This window comes from Rhinolophus hipposideros, assembly GCF_964194185.1.
Source record: "Rhinolophus hipposideros genome assembly, chromosome: 9".
In the NCBI taxonomy this organism is placed as follows: domain Eukaryota; kingdom Metazoa; phylum Chordata; class Mammalia; order Chiroptera; family Rhinolophidae; genus Rhinolophus; species Rhinolophus hipposideros.
Window position 1 is genome coordinate 42,225,410 of NC_138055.1, and position 8,718 is coordinate 42,234,127.

The following is an 8,718-nucleotide window of genomic DNA, read 5'->3' on the forward strand; positions in this document are numbered from 1 at the left end:
TATCTTAATTCTGTCGCTATAGTCTCTGATAAGCAGGACAGAATTAGGTATTTTGTTTCTTTTCATTTGAATGGATATACTCTTATATAGTAAATTTTAAAAAGAAGGTGAAGGTCAGTTTTAAACTGTTTGTACTCTATTTTCCTAAGGAGATTAGCTAACATGACGTTGCATAATCTCAGCAATTAAACGCCTTAGCAACATGACAGATAATTAGTTTCTCTACAGAGCAGATGATTTTTTTCAACTTTGTTCTTTGGAATAAAAAGAAAAAAAAAACAAAGCACGTCAGGGTGTATTCTGTTGTTGCTATTTCTGAGCTACTTTCCCTTATTCTTGGCTTGGAAGTGGGATGAGAAAAGATTGGGTTGATCTTAGGGCTTTATGTTTTTCACATGCAAACATTCTGAAAATCATGACATTTTTTTTACTACAGATTTTGTTATATTACCCTCTTCCTAGGAAGTACCACTTTTACAATATATTTCATTAATTGCAAAAAATAAGAAACTGTGTCTCATAACCTATTTTCCTGTGAGCAACGACTATAGCTCCTTTTTGGTTAGACCCCACTGAGTTAAAATTTAAGATTTAAAATAATGCTTCCAAACTTGTGAGTTGTGGATTCTTGTGAAGCTGAAGCATTAGTGCCAGAGTTATAGAAATCCATCATATACATACATCACTTTTCTGTAGACTGAGACAATTTATACCGTTTTCCCCGAAAATAAGACCTAGCCGGATCATCAGCTGTAATGCGTCTTTTGGAGCAAAAATTAATATAAGACCGGTATTATTTTACTATAAGACCGGGTCTTTAATATAATATGATATGATATGATATGATATGATATGATATAAAATATAATACCGCATCTTATATTAATTTTTGCTCTAAAAGACACATTAGAACTGATGGTCTGGCTAGGTCTTATTTTCGGGAAAACAAGGTATATATATATGTGTATATATATATATATATACACATATATATATACACACACACACATATATATACACATATATATAGATTGTATATAAATCTTTAAATGTACATGCAATCAAGTTTAATAAAATGAAAATGAATTTTAAAATTCTACTAAATGTATTAAAGCCATTTCGGACTTATTCTTTTAATTTAACTTTAGTTTACTTGTGTTAATTGTTTATACATAATGAAATAGTTTTGAAAACTCAGTGGGTTTATATTGGAAACAAGAGGACCTCTGTTTCAGACTTGTATACCCCTAGTTATGCCTCTTCAAAGGCAATTACTTCACAATTTGTAGTTGTATCTTTTGTTTCTTATCTTTTAAATTCTAAATAATATGCGTATACTACTGTCCTTGATTTTTCAGTTTTAGACATTACCAATTGATTTCTAAGTAAGGAAGACAAGGATTTAGCCCTCTTCCCCTCTGATCATTTGCACAATTTAAAAAAGTAACCAGCTTCTATATTATTAGGACTAAATATTCTTTAGCTGAGTCATATAATGATATATATGATGATTACATTTACATTTTTGAACAATATCTTTTGTTTTGCCTTTTTGGGGGCATTAATAATTACGGTTTTTGGCATTTATTAATTAACTTTGTACTTAACCACTAATAATACATCCCTCGTTTCTCTATCAGAAGCATATATACCTGACATTCAAAACATCAGATAATCTTTAAGTGTCAAATAGCCATCATCTGTTAATCTGTTATCAGCTCCAATCTAGACTAGTCTTGAAAACTACTGTACTCCTGCTGTGTCCTTCTCAGAATATCCCATTTGGCACTGTACATTGTACATCTGGCTCTCATTGGTAATGTCAATTGTGATCACCCAGTCAGGGTATTGTCCAATTTCTCTATTGCATAGTTGCTATTTTTTCCCTTGTAACTTATTAACCTTCTGTGGGAAACACTAAGATCATGCATATATCTTGCTCTTCATCAAAAATTTCCCTTAGATTTATTACGTATTACATGCTTACATATGTACCCATTATATTTAAGACTGAGGGTATTCAGAGAAATGCTATATTTGTAAGTTACTTGTATTAATTCCTTCTTCCTCCCTCACCATCCTCTTCAATGTGGTTACAGATTCATCTGGAACACAATAGCTACAGGAAATTCTATAGTCACTTAAAGTTACAAACATAGTCTTAATTCAATAATTATAATAATTCAGACTTCCAATCTCAACTAATGGTTAAACTTTTCATTCTCTTCCTAAGCTGTTGTATCGCTCATAGGTTTGCACCCTCCGTTAGAAGAAGAAAGGACAGAAATCTTTGTTTTTCAGTGAGCACCATTCCTACTTACTAGCTGCAATTATGGACTCTTCAGAAGGTGGAGGGGGTTGAAGAAATAGAGAAAGGAGAGAAAGAAAAATCTTAGCTTAGCAGCACTATTATAATATCGATTTGCCTTCTCAGGTCTGATTGTGACTAAACCTGACTCAGTGGGTCAATCGTACATATATATTGCAGGGTCCCTCTGTCAACTTCTGGTAATCTTTTATTTGCAGTTACTTTCATAAAGGCTAACACGCTCTTTTGAGCACTCATTTCCTTAGCGTTCAGAGGACTTTTCATTGGTGGTGCCATAATTTACCCCTATGCCCTCAATTGTGACTTTTGAAGGGCTGAGCAGGATTCTTTCTGTCTGTGTCTATCTGTCTGTCTGTCTGTCTGTCTGTATCTATCTATCTATCTATCTATCTATCTATCTATCTATCTATCTATCTATCTATCTATCTATCTATCTTCTATCTGTCATCTTTCTGTCATCTATCTGTCATCTACCACAAAGGATTGGCTTTCAATATATATTTTTTAAATTTTTAAAAATTTATTGGGGTGACAATTGTCAGTAAAATTACATAGATTTCAGGTGTATAATTCTGTATTACATCATCTATAAATCCCATTGTGTGTTCACCACCCAGAGTCAGTTCTCCTTCCATCACCATATATTTGATCCCCCTTACCCTCATCTCCCACCCCCCAACCCCCTTACCCTCTGGTAACCACTAAACTATTGTCTGTGTCTATGAGTTTTTGTTTCTCATTTGCTTGTCTTGTTCTTTTGTTGTTTTTGATTTATATACCACATATCAGTGAAATCATATGGTTCTCTGCTTTTTCTGTCTGACTTATTTAGCTTAGCATCATACTCTCAAGATCCATCCATGTTGTCACAAATGTTCCTATGTCATCTTTTCTTACCGCCGAATAGTATTCCATTGTGTATATGTACCACAACTTCTTTATCCATTCATCTATCGAAAGACATTTTGGTTGTTTCCATGTCTTGGCCACAAAGCTGCAATGAACATTGGAGCACACGTGTCTTTATGGATAAATGTTTTCAGATTTTTTGGGTAGATTCCCAGAAGGGATTGCTGGGTCATATGGTAATTCTATTCGTAATTTTCTGAGGAACCTCCACACTGCCTTCCATAACGGCTGCACCAGTCTGCATTCCCACCAACATTGTATGAGGGTTCCTTTTTCTCCACAGCCTCTCCAACACTTGTTACTATTTGTCTTGTTGATGATAGCCATTCTGACTGGGGTGAAGTGATATCTCACTGTGGTTTTTATTTGCATTTCTCTGATGATTAGTGATGTTGAGCATTTTTTTATATGTCTATTTGCCATTTGTATGTCCTCTTTGGAGAAATGTTTCTTCAGATCTTCTGCCCATTTTTCAATTGGGTTGTTTGTTTTTTGTTGTTGTTGAGTTTCATGAGTTCCTTTTCATTGTCATTTGTTTCTATGTATCTTTTGATCTCTCCTTTAATTTCTTCTTTGACCCAGTTGTTCTTTAAAAGTATGTTGTTTAATCTCCATGTATTTGTGTTTTTTCCTGCTTTCTTTTTGCAGTTGATATCCAATTTCAAAGCCTTGTGATCAGAGAATATGCTTGGTGTGTGATTTCAATCTTCTTAAATTTGCTAAGGCTGCTTTTATGTCCCAATATATGGTTGATCCTTGAGTATGTTCCATGTACACTCGAAAAAAATATGTAGTCTGATGTTTTAGGATGAAGTGCTCTATATATGTCAATTATGTCCATTTCATCTAATGTGTCATTTAGGGCTGCGATTTCTTTACTTATTTTCTGTTTGCATGATCTATCCATAGCTGTCAATGATGTATTTAAGTCCCCTAGTATAATTGTGTTTTGGTTAATTTCTACCTTTAGTTCTGTTAGTAATTGCTTGGTATATTTCAGTGTTCCCTGATTGGGGGCATAAATATTGATGACTGTTATGTCTTCTTGTTGTATAGTCCCCTTTACCATTATGAAATGTCCATCTTTGTCTCTTGTTCTCTTTTTCACCCTGAAGTCTGTTTCATCTGATATCATTATGATTACATCTGATTTTCTCTGGGTACCATTTGCTTGGAGTGTCAATTTCCACCCTTTCACTTTGAGTCTATGCTTGTCCTTGTAGCTGAGATGTGTCTGTTGGAGACAGCATATTGTTGGGTTTAGTTTTTTGATCCAATCTTATACTCTGTGCCTTTTTGTTGGTGAGTTCAGTCCATTTACATTTAGGGTGATTATTGATATGTGAGGATTTCATGTCATTCTATCTTTAGTTTTCTGGTAAAGCTGTGTCTCCATTGTTTCTTTGCCTTTTTGTTGTTGTCTATTGTCTCTGTGTGGTGGTATACTATGATGTTTCCCTCTGTTTCTTCTTTTATTATAGTAGATATTTCAGTTCTGGATTTTTTTTTGAGTGGTTACCCTTAAGTTTATGTAAAAGAAAGTTTGATATTTAGAGTATTCCATTTTCTTCAGCACGCTTACTTTCTCCATTCCCATATTCTGGTTCAAGCCTGTACTCTCCCCCTTTTTATGTTTTGGTTGCCACAAATTGTCCCTGTTAATGGTGGTCGAATAGCTTTCTTTAGTATTTCTTGTAGTGCAGGTTGTGTATTAGAAAATTCCATCAGCTTCTGTATGTCTGGAAAGGTCTTTATTCCTCCTCAATATCTAAAGGATATCTTTGCTGGATATATTATTCTTGGCTCATAATTTCTCTCTTTCAGTAGTTGGAATATTTGGTTCCACTCCCTCCTGGCTTGTAGAGTTTCTGCTGAAAAATCTGATGATAATCTAATGGGCTTTCCTTTGTAGGTTACCGTCTTCTTTTCCCTGGCTGCCTTGAGGATTCTTTCTTTGTCATTGATTTTAGACAGCTTCAATACAATGTGCCTTGGAGAAGGCCTGTTGGGATTGAGGTAATTAGGTGTTCTATTTGCTTCTTGGATTTGACGATCCAGTTCTGTCCACAAGTTTGGGAAGTTCTCATCAACAATTTGTTTGAATATATTCTCTGTTCCCTTCTCTCTTCTCCTTCTTATATGTCCATTATTCTTATATTGCTCTTTCTGATGGATTCAGAAACTTCTTGTAGAGTTCTTTCATTTCTTTTAAGTCTCAAGTCTCTTTCTTCTTCCATCTGTGTAATTTCCAGGTTTCTATCTTCGATGTCACTGATTCTTTCTCCATCTGGTCAACTCTACTACCTAAACTGGTTATTTCATTCTTAATTTCTTCTATTGAGTTCTTAATCTCCAGAAATTCTATTTGGTTCTTTTTTGAAATTTCAATCTCTTTCGTAAAATGTTCCTGTTGTTCTTTGATTGTGTTTCTGAGTCATTAAATTGCCTTTCTGTGTTTTCTTGCATCTCATTGAGTTTTTTCAGAACTGCAATCTTGAATTCTCTGTCATTTAAGTCACATATTTCCATATCTTTAAATTTGTTTTCTGGAGACTTTTCACTTTCTTTCTGCGCTGTCTTGTTGCCTTGGTTATTCATGGCAATTGCTGATTTATTATTTCTTTTCCTAGACATCTACAGGAGTGGCTTCTGCAACAGGTTGATAGGAAGAGGTCTTTCTTTTGTTTTCTGGTACTTGTTGGTAGAATGTTTTATTTTCTCTCCAACTGCAGCCTTTTTTTTCTCTCTCACACGGTAGTGCTATGTTTTCTCTGCACTATTCCAGCTTCTCACACAATGGGGGGATTCCTCAGGAGACAGGCTTCTCTTCTATTAATAGTTCACCTGGGTCACAGGGCACAGTGTCTGTGTGGGTATGCAGAGAGCTTTGGAAGTTTCAAAGCTCTTTCTGCACCAGATTCAGAGCCCATATGTTTCAGCAGTTCTGTTTACTCCTGCAGGGATTCACCCAGATAGGTGGGGCCAGGCACAGGGTGAGTTGTGAGAGGTGGCCCAGAGCAATGGTGGCGACCACCACCACAGCAGGTCCTGCTTCCACAGCTTCCTCCCCTTTGCCAGAACTAGTTGGGCTGTGAATCTATCTGTGGTCCACAGTTCTCAGAACAGCAAATATTCTGTTCTTTTGATCTGACACTGCCACTGTTGGGCTTCTAGCACCGGGCAGGTGGTGGCGCGCGAGCTCTGGGAGAGTAAGGAGGGTGTGGCTAGTCTCAGTGCCTAAGGCTTCTGTTCTCTGCTTGGCAGTGAGGGCTTAAACCACCGTTTTCAGCCTTCTTCCCTCAGTCTTTTCTCTGAGGTCTCTGCCATGAGTGTTGGGTTCAGCTGTGTTATATGCTGCCCCCTCAGCCCTGTGGGCCATAAGAGGAGCCCTAGCAGTCCGCGTTCTTCCCTCTCCCACAGCTGCGCTGGTTCCGGCATGCAGTGGGCTCAGAGCACTGAGCTAGGTCTGCGTCCTACATCCGCAGGGCTCCTTCTCTGCACTTCTCCCTTCCCTTCTCCCCCCCTCGTTCGATTAGCCCACCTTTAGGTGAATCCTCTTCGTCTTGCCTGTCTGCTGTGCAGGGAGTCCTTTGTGGAGTTATAGTCGCTCAATTAGTTGTAAATTCCAGGGGAGCTTTACAGAGGCTCACCTCACGCCACCATTTTGATGACGTCTGGCTTTTAATATTTAAGGACTGGCAAGCAAGTTTGAAATTCGCAGGGCAAGCCATCAGTAAGGGCAAGCTAGAAACTCTTGCTTCAGTCTACAGGTGGAATTTCTTCTTTGTTAGGGAAACCTCAGTTTTGCTTTTCAGATCTTGCAACTGATTAGATGAAGCCTACTCATATTATTAAAGATAATATCCTTTATTTAAAGTCAGTTGATGGTAGATATTAATCACATGTACAAAATGCTTTCACAGCAACACAGAGATTAATATTTGAATAACAGGGGACGATAGCCTAGCCAAATTAACACATAAAGCTACTCATTACAGGCAGTTACTCCAAAATATGCCTATGACAAGAGCTACATCACCAAGTGGGAGTGCATTAGGAGAAAGAATGCCGAATCTGGTTTTCGACATGTAGAGGTTTCAGTGTTCCTGAGTCACTGACATATTATCTTTTGTACAAAGTGGTTGTTCTAGATTATTTGAGGCTTCTTTCAGTTATAAAATAATTTCTATTATTATCACGTGCAAAGGCAACAGAAATGATTAACAAACGGTAGCTGTAATTGCAAGGAGAACAACCTTGCAGAATTGACAATTTTCCCTATCTCTCAAAAAAAGAAAGGTAGTAGAATAAATCAATTATGGCAGATAAATAAGGCATTCATTTGTCCATGTTCTCAACACACTATAGGTCATATACTGAGTTAGATGCTACAGATACAGAGTGGAATGTGATCCAGTCCGGGACATGGAGAAACGCAACTATAATCGAATGGTTATAGGCACATCAATCATTTCAGTATAATATGATAATATTACTGTAGGGGTGTATAGAGCACTGGGGAGTGGCATAGGAATCAGACCAGGGATTCAGGAAAGTCTTCCTGGGAGGCCTACATTTGGAACTGAAATTAAAGGTCAGGATTTAGATGGACTGAGAAGGTGGCCACAGAGAGGGGCCGCTGCTAGGAAGTGGCAGTGAGGGGCTTAAAGAAACCTTGACAAAATCTGTCATAGGCTGGTAAGGTGAACAGAAAATTTGTCACAAAATTTGATGGGGTATTTAATTTCTTGAAAAGTGCTTTAGGTTTGCAGGGAAAGGAGTAAATGCATCTGAGGGTAGTGAGGGAAGTCATGTGTCTTGCTCAAGGCCTTGAGAGAGGAGAAGGAATATCCAGGTGCATGATGGTGGGGCAGGTGATAGGAGATAGGCACAATGGGAGGGGGTATTCCAGGAAGAAGGTGGAACACAGCAGGTTTGCGATGAGGAAGACAGTGGATAATTAATTTACTTTTGAGTATATTGTGTCTCTCTCTAATCATTCATAAGGTAGAGAGAAATAGCCTGTTTAGATACACGCTGGGTCAAAATCCAAAGCTCATGTATTGCATGGCTATCAGTTTAAGGCAATCATGTTATACAGAAAAATTCTAAAGAGATAGATAATTTTACCCTAGATTTATTCCTTTGGTATCAAACAAAAATTTATTAAGAACCCATTGTCAACACTGACAAAAAAGCTTTTGCTTTTCCCCCCATTGTTTTGGTTCCTTTATCTTTCAGAGTTTTCTGGCGTATTAATGTTCTCTTTGATAACAATCATGTTCAATTTCTTCAGCAAACATAGCTTTTCAAATTGTTCTTTGACCCCAGCAGTTCCAATAATTCTTGTTTCCTCTTGCCATTTTAAATGCTGATTGAAAGTGGAATTTTTACTTGCGGCTACACGTATGCATTAAAAAAGCTAATGTCTTTTGTATGCATTAGGAAAGCTAATGTCTTTGAGAATGACATTTGTTCAC